Raw genomic sequence first — 15222 nt, 5'->3', positions numbered from 1 at the left:
AACTCGGAGATCTTAGGCGTGCCCTGCGCCGCTCGGCCCATAAGGCCGGGTTCTCCAAGTGCCGAATGTGTTTCATCGGTACATGAGCTGAGTTCGCTCGAGGCCGAGCCAGGAGGCTTATCTTTCGGTTTTATAGCCAAGCTAGAGGGCAGGTGTCTGAAATATTTGGCCGGTTTGGACCTGGGCCCGACGGCATAGGTGTTACCGGAGCCTCCTGTGTGGGAGTGGGTAGGACAGGGCTCTCGGCACTCATGGTGCGTGGAGCTGGAGTGATTGCTTCGTCGACATCGGAGTCATCGGCCTCACAGACTATGATGTGTTCTTCCTCAGCTCCTTGTTCTGGAAGGGTATCAGGACCTATTTCAAAGAAGTCCGGAATCGAAGTACTTCCCTGGGACATTTTGTGGCGTCAAGCCAGATGATCACGGGTGGCTTTCTTGGACCTGAAAGATAAACAAGCCTCACAGGTGTTTCCTTCGTGCTCCGGAGAGAGGCACATATTACACACCTCGTGTAGGTCAAAGAGGGGGAAACTTGGCACCACACTGGGGAAATTTTTTAAGGGAGTCCGTGTGAGAAGTTGGCCTGATATATGATGCTCACTAGTTCTAGTGATCACCTTGTATCAGTCCAAACAACCCTTATGGTGATTGGTTGTAAGTCAACCTTATAGACCAGCTATCCTAATGGTAGCATGGACAAAGCAGTCTTAGGCTAAACTCTTGGCATGTGAAGCCAGCTGTTTTACCACAATATAACCCCTTGAATACCAGATGAAAGGACACTACACAGGTTGTTATGAAAATAAACAGTATATTTATTATTAACATCTCTGAACTCTTTAGGAGGTCAGAGGATTAAGGACATGATAATCCCTTAGGAAAAATACGACAAGTTGCACAAAATTACAATGGTGCCCTAGGGGCACGACAAACCATATACTAAGTAAGTGGAATGTGAAAGTCGATAAAAGGAATGGAGCTGTCCAGAGGCTGTAGGATCGATGGGACCACGCTACACTAACCCTAGGTAAGTAATAGGAGGCCCACGGGACGCGTGTGCAGAGTGTGAACTCACAAGCAAGATGCGTAACAACGTCTATGGACAGTACAGTTAAAGTACGGACAATCCTGACTAGGTAGGACTAAAACGACTGTGGAACTGGACACTAGGACAGTTAAACTACCCTTGAGCACCGAAATGCCCTCGTTACCTCACCCACGGGCTGCGGGTGCATATGTGTCAAAGTGTGTCGGGTTCTCGCGTTGAAGTCTATGGAGCCTGGAAGAAAAGATGCTGCAGGCGACCAGGAGGAAGATGTCCGGTGCGATCCAAGGGCGGATCAGTGAAGAAGAGGACCTGAAAGCAGAGGGGACAGTGTTCAAAGTCACTAGCCAGTGACCGGTGTGGAACCAGGAAGGAACCAGGTGCTGTCGTCGCGATCAGGTGAAGAGTGGACGCTTGACTCTGCAGCCACGTGGACCAGGAGGTGGCTTCGACGACCAGGATGGAGGCCCGAGCTGTCCCACGCAGGCTCTCGCTGTCGGCGGTGTCGGATCCAGGATTGGAGTCAACAGGCCTTGGCAAAGGCAACCCACACGGTGATTGGAAAAGACGTCTGGTGTGGACTAGGAGAGTCCGGGGTGCCCCTCTTTTGGAAGGGAGCAAGGGCCAGTCTGGAGCAACCAGACCAGCAGTGAAGATTCAAAGGTTCGTCGTCTAGGAGGCCACTAGCCAGCCGGCAAGCGACCAGACAACGCGTCGAGCAGCAAACAAGCAGAAGGGCCCCACGCAGATCTCTTGGAAGTTGGAGGGCTGATCTTCGGTGCAGGGGCTGCTAGGGGCTGGGGCTACTCAATCCCCAAAGCACTTGGTCGAGTTTACCTCGGGAGTCGTGCTGGAAGCGAAGTGCAGGTTCGTTCAAGATGGCCGGTCCCACGTGTCTCGTCACACCCACGGGTCTCAGCTTTGCTGTAGAGGTGAGTTGAGGTCGGAGAGGTCTGGGAATCTGGGTCTCGTCGAGCTCTGAAGTCTGGATCCTCGAGGGAAGACGACAAAGTGAAGCCGCTGGATGCTTGATGGTGCCTGCAGTTGCAGGGTGGACACTCCTTGTCCACAAGGGAGATTTTTCAGTCTTCTGTGGAGCAGAACGTCGAAGTCCAGAGTTTCTTCTTGTAGAATTGTTCAGGATAATCTAATTTGGAACGGGACCAGCTCCTACCTTTATTCTCCTAAAGCGGGCTGCAATACTGACTAGGTCCCTCCCCTGGGTGGGACCAGGAAGGGTGGTGGCTACACCCCCTATCCTTTGTCTGGTTTCCCGCCAGAGCTGGGGCTGGAGTGCCCTAGCAACTGGTTTGAACCGGTGTATGCACAGGGCACCTTGTGTGCCCCAGGCATGTCTCATTCCTTTCAGGCCTCCCTACCTCAATATACAAAATTCTGTCTGGGGTGGTGCTAGCACCTCCCAAGGCAAGAAACCCTTTGTCCAGGCCTCCCTTGCTGGAAGGACTCCCAGCAGCAGGAGGTCAGACTTGTGTCTGTGGTGGCAGCATCCATTCTGTGATGCCGAGGCTCGAGTTAACTTTAACCGGGGTTCACAGTTACATACATGCCATGCCCCTCTAGAAGGGTGGAATGCTACCCCCATCGCCAGAATTGGCGAGGGGGTAGTATTCCAATTCGTATGACACCTTACTCGACATGTTTTGATAATGTTATACCAGAGTTAGCATTTAACCGCGAGGTTGATAATGCACTTAAGAGTATATGGTATAGCGTTATCATGGAACAGCTATTAGGACTTGGTTCCGCAAGCTGCAGACTGGCTCAGCTCCTGCCAGAGCACCATCTCACATAATTCCAAGCACTCTGCCTTCAGGATTGATAAGGCCTGCCATAGGAGTGACTGATAGGAGAATATGTGTCCATTTTAGGGTTAGATATAGGTATACTATATCCATAGCAAAGGGTGATTACACCACCTTGCCCCAGCTGTCATGCAGCCAGTTGTGTCAGTTTTAGATGGCCAGCCAGGGGTGGCATAATGCATGCTTCAGCCCCTGGTAGGCCCTGGGTACACCTATGCCCTGGATACCTAAGGTATACTGTACAGGGACTGATAAGGTGGCCCAGTACCAATTGGTAAATGCACCTAAAGTACATGGTTGTCAATTTAGAGAGAACAGCTAGGCTGTGGGTCTGATGAGCAGGCCCACAGCCAGGGAAAGTCATAAACCAGTGAAGCAAAAGGCAAAAATCTGGGGTGACCATAGGATTGCAGACCCCACTCTCCTACAGTGTTACATAGAAGTCGAACGTGGGCGCGGGTAGGCCCAACGGCCAGCGTTAAAGTCTAGGTCGTTTGAGTGTTGAGGATGCTGGTAAAAAAGGGAAAACGCGATCAAGACTATACCGTCGAGAGCTGAGTGATTGCGCGAAGGGGTTTTGAGAACACCGACTGGGGCGCAGCAATTTAACATCCGAACCAGATGGCAAAAAAAAAAAAAAAAACAATCTGAAGATGGTCGATGCCCGTGCGCACTATCACCATAAGGAGTAGTCACCTATCTTGTGACTACAAAGACTTCTTTGACAAAAACAAACTGCAAACATCTGAGCCAAACACCAGATGGCGATCTATGCTAAAGTATACAATCTACAGCTCATATGCCTCAAACCTGTTTCTGTGAGATACCAAAGTTAGCAGAGTTAGCAGAGTTCTTGAAGCCAAAATGGAGGTCCGCACCAGTGTCTGGCTCGGAACCAAGCGCAGATTCCAGTGGCTCAGACTGAGCAGAGTATGAATTTGCTGCAGGTAACCCAATTGGAAGTTCCTGCAGATCCTAGGTGCCCTAAGCCACACATGAGCTAGTCAGACCAGTACCAAAAATGTGCAGTATGGCCTCCCTGAAGGCCTTAACCTGTTTCGCATCGCAGATTACTTTCATTGCTTTTTGCAATATACAGCGATTTACATTTTCTGTTCATGGTCTTGTTTAAGTGCATTAACCGTCGAGGAGAAGCTAGGTGCCAATGCGGGCAGTGAGCGTTGAGGGCGATGTGCCAGTTACGCTCCTACCCCCCTCCCGAGACCCATGGTGCAGCTAGCGCCACAAACTAAAGTGCAGAATCACTCCTAAGTTAGGAGTTTTTGGAATGAGCAAACCGCGCTTCCTCTTTTTTTTTTTTGATTTGCACTTTTTTCACCTTTAATCCTTTTCACTTTCACGTCCCCAGGTTAGGGTGGACGATTAGAGAGTCCATACCGCCGGGGTTTCACTAGTCCTGACGAATGCCTGGGTAAATTAACACCAATAAATAGGCTGAAACATGTTGACTGATTTAACTCTATTGCTGAATTAACCCAAAACATTACCTTTGGCTGTAAAATTCAGACACATAGTACTCTTTTAAACCGTGTCATAGGGATCTACGAATAAAGTTTTTTTGAGATACTCTTTAGACACTTTTTATTTATATCCCTCACTACACACCTATTCACACAACCAGCTCCGCAGTCTTCTGGCGTCGCAGCACACCAAAGAGGCACTCGGCCTCTGTGGTGGGGCCCAGTGATGAAGCATGACACTGACTAGGTCGGTGTGTGAGGGCCTTCTTAGCCACCCAAATTGGGTGTTGACAATCTTCTCCGACATAGCTCCCCCCCTGTGGCTATCTAAAAATAAGTAACCTCTCTTTCTTTGTTGTTAAGTGCATTAGTACACATTCCATTCACAATTTGTTATTGTGCCGTGAGCCCAAGCACTAGAGGCACAAATAGTGCGGGTCTGTCACTGATTTTTGTTTACTACAGTCACAGCATGGTTTAAACCCGGTACTTTTAGGTGAGTACATCGTTCGCTGGCACTCTGCATTACAGTCTGGATAAATGTGTCAAAATGAAAAAGAGCGACACTTTGGAACCCGCGTGGAAAGGTGAACAAAAAAAGGAATTAACATCAGTGCGTAGGGGCGGCACTTATATGCAACTATCCCCTTCCCTTTCGGTTCACAACAAAACAAGTGTGGAGTCACACAGCACTGCTGGGAAAATTCCAGATCCACACTGGCACCTGGGGATACCCTAAAGTTGGGGAATCTGCAGTTGGCAATACCCATTAGAATGTGGACGCTGCATATTCTTGACAGTAGCAAAGGTAGCCAGGGTTCTCCCCAATGTCTGAAGATGCCTTGCAACGCCTTAGGATGCCGACACCCATCATGACCCACCAGACCCCATCTGCTTAGCTCATCCTCTGACATTCAAGGATTTTGCCAAGTGGTTCCTGACCCTGGAAACGCCCTGATGCTCCAACTCCAAAGGAGCAGAGCCCCCTAGCACAGGATCCTGGTTCCCACTCCACCCTGCTTGCTTCAATAACAGATAGGAGGGATTATGTCTATGAAACCCTCCATGAGTTCCTTTGGTGGACAGCAGAAAGGCAAATGGCAAGCAACCCCAACAGAATTCTATGAAGTCGGGCTACCGTCAGAGACCAGATTCCTCCAATTTCCCCCTCCACCAGATGACCTGGGTGAGGAAAAAAAAAAGAGGGGGCCTGCTCTGTGTGGTCATGGGATAAGGGGTTTGCTGCTGGACCAACTGCATACAAGCAGCTGCCACTGGAAATAGTGAGCCTCCTCTTCCGAAATATGGATATAATTTGATAGATTTCCTCAGTGCTGAGGCAACTGGAACTTCAGATTCCACTGAAGAGCCTGCATGTACCACCTGATCTTGTTGAACACGAAGATGCATAAGGCTAAGAGGCAAAGAAGCCTCAGAACTGTCCTCATTAAGATCCAGGCCTCAGGCTGAAACACTAGATCATAGCCTGAATGGCCTCGATTCATTCATGGAGAGTGAAGGCCTGAACTGCACTGTATCCAGGACGGGTCCAATGAATGGCAACATCTGAAAAAGTCTCTGGTGGGGCATACATTTGCTGTCATCTGGAAGTAGTCTATGTCGGACTGTGGCAAACCCTCCTTCAACGGCCAGTTGTGAAGCCAGGTTAAAACTGGTATCCTTAACCATAGCCATCACTGTCATTGACAGCTGAGAGGCACTGGCGGGGATAAAGGAAAGCACTGCAAACTGAAGTGCTCCTGGTTGACCTTGAATTTCACTTAGGACATGGGTGACTGCTACAACAGCAGGGGAGACTGCTGCTGTCTATCACCCTGGAAAGTCGAGCCTCTGACTTTTCTACACTGATGAGCAAACTGAGGCAGGGCCAAAGAGCTACAGAGATTACATAGAGGCTCTACTGTCCAGAATAGAATCAGGTTTTTGTTTTTATCTAAAAAGACGTGAGCCATCAAATTACATCTTGAAAGTCGCTTATTATGAAGCACTACTATCTCAGTCGGGTCTGGTAGGAAGTGCACTTAAGACAAAAAAATCCTGTAGAACTGAGCAGGCTGAGTTCACTCTTTAGATCTGTCACCTTGGGAGGTACTGCAATGGTATCCATTCAAAAAGTGAGGGATCTCGAGTTAGACGTATCTATCAGAAGAACAAGTTACTTATTATTAGTAACCCTCTTTCTGGCAGATACTCTAAGTGCAGATTTCACACATGCCGTCCTACCTTCCTATTCTGTGGAGCAGCCTATATTACAAAATCTTCACAAGGTGCCACACTGTCTTGACATTTTGACACTTTTTTCTGAGAGTGTGGAAGAAAGTTGTTGAAAGGTCCCTCGAAGGGGTTGTGTTTATGCCTGCACTCCGTCCCTTTTGAGGTTAGGAGGTGCACATTTTGAGCAGAACCATGCCACCTACCAAAACACTGAAGCACAGCTATAAAACCTTTCATATCCAGTATAGTGCTGGGGATATGCTAAATGTGAGGAACCTGTGGTCAAATGTCCAGTTGAATGCATCCACATGAAACGGCAGAGCACAACACTGGTGCCAAGTGCCCAATCTAGTATTTGGCCGCATGATAAACATGTTTTGTTTCGGTCAGAGAGGTCCTAAGGTCTTACAAGACCACAGCAAGATATCGCTGGCTATGTCACATCGGACGTGCAGCACCCCAACAGGTAGACGGCATTAACTGATGTCAGTGCAAGGTTAGCCTCAATCCTCTTTCACTCTTAAGCAGGAGGATGCATTGGAAATTAACTGGGGCTCACCTTGCTGGTTAAAGCTGGACTCACCAGGTTCTCTAGGGTAGGTTGTTTAGTGACAAAATTAGGATTGTTAGATGCTGGTCTGCGACACCTGACCACCAGTCTATTCACTGAATGACAACAGGGCTTTGGCGAAGTGTCAACCAAGATAGGAGTAATGGCCTCATTAAAGGGAAGCACTGGCTCGGATGTGGTTGGACCAGACTGCAACATTTCTGTAAGGATGTTATTTGTGGTCATGACTTGAGGCAGCTGCAATTTCAGCATCTCAGCTGCTCAGAATACTACTACCACAAATGATATACACTCATTGGTGGTCCAAATTGAGAGTAAAACATTTTTTCGAGGAAGGTGTTAGGTCCACTTGCCTCTTGTAAGCCAATGTAACCAGTGTTACGGTCATAAAGAGGTTAGATTAACCTATTCCTCTCCCCAGCATCATCATCTCCTTTTAGTGGTTTACTTTGGCGAGTATCACTGCCAAAGAGATAACTAACCCTCTGCTGGTGCGTCGACCCTGGAAAGAGACACTGGTACAGAGTCAAGCTGTACAACGACTGGTTGTGCTTTAGTAATTTCATAGCGCTACATCTGTCAATATCAGGCTGCAATCGGCTGAGGGTCAGACAGCAAATCTACTTTCAGCTGTAGTGATATAATTACCGGCGTCAATTAGAATTAGCCTGCTTCCATGTTCTGGAGCGAGTGAGTATCTATAATATATAGAGACTCACACTCACACGCACACTCTATATTCATAATTACAGTTGCCCAAGGTGAGGTGCACTCCCTGTTGGCGAGATTAGGATCAGGAAAAGGGTCTCAGGCACATGGGCGTCTTGCAGCTACCTGACGAGTTTCGGGCATACACCCTTCTTCATAGGAATACGCTGCTACCATACAGTGCCACCATTTTGGGCTCGAAACACGGCAGGTAGCTGCAGAGGCCGATGTGCTTGAGACCCTTTTCCTGATCCTAATATCTCGCCAACAGGGAGTGCGCCTCGCCTTGGGCAACTGTGATTATGAAATTAAATTGGCGTGTCCGGCCAAGAGGCGCACCGCCGCTGAGAGAAGCGGTTCCGCTGCTTTTCAACAGAGGAGCAGATCGGACCAACAGGCGTCTGGCAGTATTTGAAAAGGTGCTGGGGCACGACGAGGACAATTTTTGGTAATTTATCTCAACTTGTCAGTAGCCTCACTTGGGATTTATCCCAGAATACAGTATTGTGACTCACCTGTGTGTCATTTGCTTAATAAAAGGGCAAACACTGGAGATATATCTCTCCCTCTCCCTATACATACATACATACATACATACATACATACATACATACATACATACATGAAATGCGTTACGTACCTGTAACTGCCGTTATTCAGTATTGGTGTCTTTCATAGATTCACATGCCTGAATCATTCCCCGTCGTCGAGATGGGAGTCCCCGGTACATAAAATAGTAATGTCCTATAGACATATATGTAGAAGAGTAGGCCTAGAGGCCTCACCTTAGTAACATATCCATGTCCTTTTGCAAAAAAGGCCAAATTGTAGAGAACAGCCAATCAGCTGCCACCTCCCTCTAGAACCTTCGTGTCAGGGGCCTCAGTCCCTCAGATTTTCGTACGCACTAAGCTAAGTAGGCGTGTCACTGAGAGAATTAGGGGAGTCCTTCTAGGGAAGGCGGGAGGGTTGCATGTGAACCTATGTAAGACACCAATACTGGATAACTGCAGTTACAGGTAACGCATTTCTTATCCAGTATTATGGGTGTCTTTCATAGATTCATATGCCTGAATCAGAGGGGAAAGCAATACCAAAAGCACATTTCTGATGGAATAGCAAATAACAGTCATTAGATAATACATATCATGCGACTATGAACCATCAAGCAACATCAGTAATAGCATTAGCAAAGAAATGTGCATATTAGAGTAGGATGGAGGGATGGAGGAAGGCTCACCTTACTGAAATAGTTGGCGTAACACTGCTTGTCCCACTGCTGCATCCCTCATCAGCTCTGTATCCAGGCAGTAGTGCCTAGCGAAGGTATGCGGCGACTTCCACGTTGCCGCCCTCCAAATGTCAATGACGGACACACCTGGGAAGAGCGCCGTAGACGTGGAGATAGCTCTAGTTGAATGCGCTCTCACTTTGCAATGTAATGGCCGTCCAGCTTGGTCATGACAGAAGGCAATGGCCGCCGAAATCCATCGGGAAATGCTCTGCTTGGTAAGCGGTAGACCCTTTCTAGGTCTGCTGTAAGCCACGAAGAGCTGGTTAGATTTTCTGAATGCTTTCGTTTTGTCAATGTAAAATTTAAAGCATCATTTGAGATCTAAAGAATGAAGCGATCTCTCAGCTGCTGTGCTTGGGTTTGGAAAGAAAGAATGCAGAACTACAGGTTCATTTAAGTGGAAGTCCGATGGGACTTTTGGGATGAATCTAGGGTTGGTTCTTAGGATTACCCTGTCGTTTTTGAACTGTAGAAAAGGATCTTGGATTGAAAATGCTTTTAGTTCACTGACCCTCCTTGCAGATGTGAGAGCCAGGAGGAGTGCTGTCTCCCAGGAAACATATTTAAGGTCCGCTCTGTGTACTGGTTCAAATGGATGCTTTATGAGCTGGTTAAGAACCACATTGAGATGCCAAGTAGGTGGCAACATCCTCACTGGCGGGAAAGCTCTGTATAATCCCTTTAAAAACTGCTTAATCAGTCTGTGTGACCAGAGAGATGGACCCGTAAAGGTTCTATTAAAACGAGAAATTGCTGCCAAGTGTACTTTAATGGAGGAGTGGGCAAGGCCAGACTGTGCCAGATGTAAAAGGTAAGGTAAGATCTGCTCCGGTGAGGAGGAGAACGGCCGAATTCCTTGATCTGCACACCAAACACAAAAGCGCTTCCATTTGAGGGAATACGTCTTGGTAGTTCTATCTGGCCTTGCTTTTGCTAGAATATCTCTACAGTCTTGTGGAATATTCAGGTTGTGGAACTCTCGGAAGTCAGGAGCCAAGCAGCTAACCTGAGAGACTTCAGATCCGGATGTTGAATCTGCTTGTTCATTGTGAGCAGAGTCGGAATCTGCCGCAGGCGGATTGGCGGCTCTAGGGACAGGCGGTGTAGCTCTGTGAACCAATGTTGCCTTGGCCAAGTTGGGGCTATCAAAATCAAAGAACAACGCTCCACCTTCATCTTCCTTAGGACTCTGGGAAGCATTGGGAATGGCAGAAAGGCGTACACAAAGACGTTGCGCCATGCAATGGAAAATGCATTCCCTAGAGATCCTGACATGGGATGCCAACTTGCGAAGTGTGGGCATTTGGCTTTCAATCTCGTCGCAAAGTGGTCGATTTGCGGCGTGCCCCACCTGGAGAAGTTCAGATCGACAACTTGTTGATCTAGCTCCCACTTGTGCGACAAAGTCTTTTGCCTGCTCAACGTGTCGGCGAGGACATTGTCCGTGCCTGGAACATATTCCGCCCTCAAGGTTACATTGTGGAGAATGAGCCAATTCCAAATTTTTTTTGCGACTCGCGAGAGAGAGTGAGCGAGCCCCTCCGTTTGTTCACGTAGTGCATAGTCGTAGTGTTGTCTGTCCTGACGAGCACTAGGGAGTTTTTGATCCTTGGCAGGAATGACTGTAGGCCAGGAAGACTGCTCTCAGCTAGAGAAGGTTGATGTGAAGCTTTTTCTATGAAATTGACCATTTGCCGCTTATTTGCAATTCCTGCAGGAAGGCTCCCCAACCGTCCAAGGAGGCGTCCGTTGTTATGACATGAGAAGCTGCCGGAATGAGGAACGTCAACCCTTGAGACAGATTCCGTGGCGACATTCACCAGCGTAAGGAATTGACCATTTGCACTGTTACCCTTATACGGTCGTCGAATGACCCCGTGCATTACGTCCACTGTTTTGACAGTGCTTCTTGCAGAGGACGCATCCTCAGGCGGCAATGTGGTATTAGCAGGATGCACGATGACATCATCCCTAAAAGGGACTTGAAGAGAGGAACTGTAAGCTGTGTTTGAGGCCACTGTCGAGGCTAGAGAAAGAAGCTTGTGCTTTCTCTCCTGAGATGGGAACGCTTTTGCGGAACCCGTGTCAGGGTTGCCCCTAGAAAGGTGATGGATTGGGAAGCCTGCAGAGTTGACTTCTCTCGGTTGAGCGTAAGGCCTAAATGGTCGAAGAGACTGAGACAGGCGTTGGAGGATCTGGAAGCGCCTGTGAAGGACAGTGCCTTTACCAGCCAGTCGTCTAGATATGGTAAGACTTGGTGACCGTTTTGTCTGAGGTATGCTGCCACTGGGGAAAGACATTTGGTGAATATGCGTGGCGATGATTTGAGACCAAAAGGAAGGACACGAAACTGGAAGTGCCTGCCCGCTACTGCAAACCTCAGATATTTTTGGTGAGATTTGAGAATTAGGATATGAAAATACGCGTCCTGTAAATCCAGTGACGCCATGAAATCCCCCTCTTCCAGAAGATGCAAGACTTCTTGGATCGTGTTCATGCGAAACGACTGCTTCCTTAAGAATTTGTTTAATGCTCTGAGGTCTAGTATAGGCCTCCATTTCTTTTTCTGTATGAGAAAGAAGCGGGAATAAAATCCCAGTCCCTTCTGCGCCGATGGTACCCTCTCTATTGCTCCCTTCCTGAGCATAACAGATCTCACAGAAGCAGTCGCAGGTTCTTGTGGTGCATTGGGCTAGGAGGAGTCCTTGGAGGAGTACTCTTGAATTCCATGGAATAGCCAAATTGTATCAATTGAAGGACCCAACGGTCCGTAGTAATCTCCTTCCAATTTTGTAGAAAGTGGGTTTATTTTCCTCAAATTTTTAATGATTGAGGTAAGGTTTGGACTGGCTGGGTAAACAAGTCATTGTCGCCCCCCGTTGTTCCTCTTTTGACCCCTTCCTATAAAAAAAATGACTTTCCATAAGAGGATTGACGGCCCTGTTGTTGCCTCTGCTAGTATTGAGGTCTACTCTGATTGGAAGAGTAGGATGACTTATTCTGGTAACTACCTCTGTACGAGGGTTGTCCTCGTCCGCTGTTCCCTCGAAAGGACTGATTCCTATACTGGAGCGTGCCCAGCGCTCTTGCAGTGTCAGTGTCTTTCTTAATATTTTGGAGTGACTCATCAATTTTTGATCCAAACCAAAGTTCGCCGTCATATGGCATATCCAAAACTTTAGACTGCACTTCTGGTCTGAAGGAGGTCGCTTTGAGCCATCCTTGCCGCCTTAAAACCGCTGCCCCGGCTAGTTGGCGGAATCCTGTCATTGCCACATCCATTGCGCAATCTATGATTTCCGTAGCTGAAGACTGACCCTCCAGAAGGATACCTTTTACTTCCTCCTTGGAGGCATCCCGCAGTTCAGACAGGTATGTGGGTATATGGCCTATAGTGGTTTGTTATAGCGCTAAGAAGCGCTAGGGCATTTGCCGCTTTTACAGTCATCGCTGACATAGTGGAAAACCGTTTGCCTATGTTGTCTAATTTCCTTCCCGCCTTATCCGGTGGAGCTGATCAGGGTGACGAGGGATTCCTGGAGTTCTTTTTTGCTGCCTGCGTTACCACTGAATCAGGCTTGGGATGCCCTGTCAGACAGGCTGGTACAGAATTTGGGGCTTTGTATTTTTTATCCAAACGCGGTACCACTGGTGAAACTGATGCTGGATTTTGCATCACTTGAACTCCCTGCGTCCACAGATAATCAATAATTGGAATAGATCTTGACGTTTTCTTCATAGGTTCTTTAAAATCGTACAGGAAGCATTCCTGCTCCTGGGATTCCATGGTAATCTCAAAGCGTTTAGCAGCCCCTTTCAACACATTGTGGAACCCACCGATGTCCACCGGTGGAGAATCTGAGGTGGCGGGTACTAGCAAAGCTGGCGAAGGTACAACATAATTGTCCCAGTCCTCATGTACAGATTGATCATCCTGTACCTCACCTTCTTGGTCTTCCTCTTCTTCATCCGAAGATTGAGGTATCGGCAACTGTACCCTCTACTGCTGGATAACCAAGGGCGGCGGTCGTGGTCTTGGAGACGGTGCTGCCGTGGTTGACGTAGGAGCTGGAGATTCTGGAAATCTATGCTTTTAGTCATGGATAAGAAATCTTAAATCCGACACCAAGGATGCTGGTAGGCAGACCATAGGTGTAATATGTCGCTGAACTACTTATTCCTGCACTTCCTCCTCATCTGAACTTTGACATTTCACAATTAGGTCTGAGGGGCTCGTTGCCTGAAACATATTCCCTTCGTCCGACTCCTCATCTTGTATGAGACATGCTGGTGGTAAACTCTGTACACGGCTAGGAGAAGTTAACTCCGGAGTCAGTGCCCTCTTGGAGATTTTAAGACGCGTAGAAGCTGTCTGAAAGCCAGAATCACCCAATGTCGACAGGCCCGTCGACGGGGTGACAGTCGGCGATGTAGTGTCAACAGTTGTTATAATCTGGGCATTTGTCGTCGACGGCATTGGCGTCGTCGACTGTATAAAAGGATTACTCAATGGTATTGATGCAGCCCCGTCTACGGTACTTCCGTCGACGGGGTCGTCATCAGTGTTCTCGTCGACGCTTTCGTCAACAGTGTCTTCGTCAACAGTGTCTTCGTCAACAGTGTCTTCGTCAACAGTGTCTTCGTCAACAGTGTCTTCGTCAACAGTGTCTTCGTCAACAGTGTCTTCGTCAACAGTGTCTTCGTCAACAGTGTCTTCGTCAACAGTGTCTTCGTCAACAGTGTCTTCGTCAACAGTGTCTTCGTCAACAGTGTCTTCGTCAACAGTGTCTTCGTCAACAGTGTCTTCGTCAACAGTGTCTTCGTCAACAGTGTCTTCGTCAACAGTGTCTTCGTCAACAGTGTCTTCGTCAACAGTGTCTTCGTCAACAGTGTCTTCGTCAACAGTGTCTTCGTCAACAGTGTCTTCGTCAACAGTGTCTTCGTCAACAGTGTCTTAGACGACGAGGCCTTCGTGGATGGGGCCTTCGTCGACGGTACCAATGTCGACAGTGATGATCTCGTCGTTGACGCTGTCGTCGGCGAGGTAATCGGCGGCGGGATTTTGGGTGTTGACATGGACTTCTTAAGGGCAATTGTCGACGATAAAGTCTTACCCGCGGTCGTCGATGGAGTAGTCGTCGATGAAAATGACGACGATGCCGTAGTCGTCGACGTGGAGACATGCATAGGAGACACCTTTCCTGGATGCTGATGAAGTCGTCGACGAGGCCGAAGTCGACGGCGCAGGCTTCTTGAAGGTGTGAACCTCTGTGTCAGAAGCTGAGCTAGACATAGCCTCTGAAGACTTTTTTGACGTCTTCTTTGGAGGAGCATCCAGAGGGCTAGGGGAAGCTACCCTTTGCCTTTTAAGAGATATTTTTGGAGGAGACTGAAGAGCCCTCATCAGATGATTCCAAATTGTCCCCGTCCTTAAGCCTTTGGAGCCAGATCAAAAGGCGTCCTTCACGGTCTTTAAGGGTTTTTGTTAAGAATGTCCGACATACCTTGCAGTCCTTAGCTAGCTGAATGATCAGGGTACAGGCAGTACAGGCAGTCCTTGTGCTGGTCATCTATGTGAAGCCTTTTCTTTCCACAGGAGCTGCAAGCTCTAAAAATACCCTTCTTAGGAGTGTCAGCCATAGTAAACAGCTTTCACTTGACTGGAAACAATCCAAAAGATTGAAGAAAAGCTTGAAATAAACAATCCTGAGCAGAACTCAGGTGGAGACTCCCTTAGCACAACGTGCGGTAGAAAATCTGAGGGACTGAGGCTCCTGTCAGGAAGGTTCTAAAGGGAGGTGGCAGCTGATTGGCTGTTCTCTACAATGTGGTCCTTTTTGCAAAAGGACATGGATATGTTACTAAGGTGAGGCCTCTAGACCTACTCTTCAACATTTATGTCTATAGGACAATACTATTTTATGTCCCGGGGACTCTCATCTCGACGACGGGGAAGAGTGAAGAATATGGGGTTAGAAGTATCTATCAGAAGAACAAGTTATTTATCAATATTAATACTGTTTGTGGTGAAAAATCTCACCACAGATTTCACTCATGCCATCC

At 48.0% G+C, this 15222-nt stretch overlaps 1 protein-coding gene across 1 annotated transcript in view; it reads right to left on the bottom strand.

The window, feature by feature from the left end:
• MAEL (maelstrom spermatogenic transposon silencer) overlaps window positions 1–15222 on the bottom strand; it is a 1192885-nt gene that overhangs the window by 545502 nt on the left and 632161 nt on the right. The window lies entirely within an intron of this gene.

This window comes from Lissotriton helveticus, chromosome 8 (genome assembly GCF_964261635.1).
Source record: "Lissotriton helveticus chromosome 8, aLisHel1.1, whole genome shotgun sequence".
Lineage (NCBI taxonomy): Eukaryota > Metazoa > Chordata > Amphibia > Caudata > Salamandridae > Lissotriton > Lissotriton helveticus.
The sequence above is the reverse complement of the archived record's forward strand: the minus strand, read 5'-3'. Positions and strand labels throughout refer to the sequence as shown.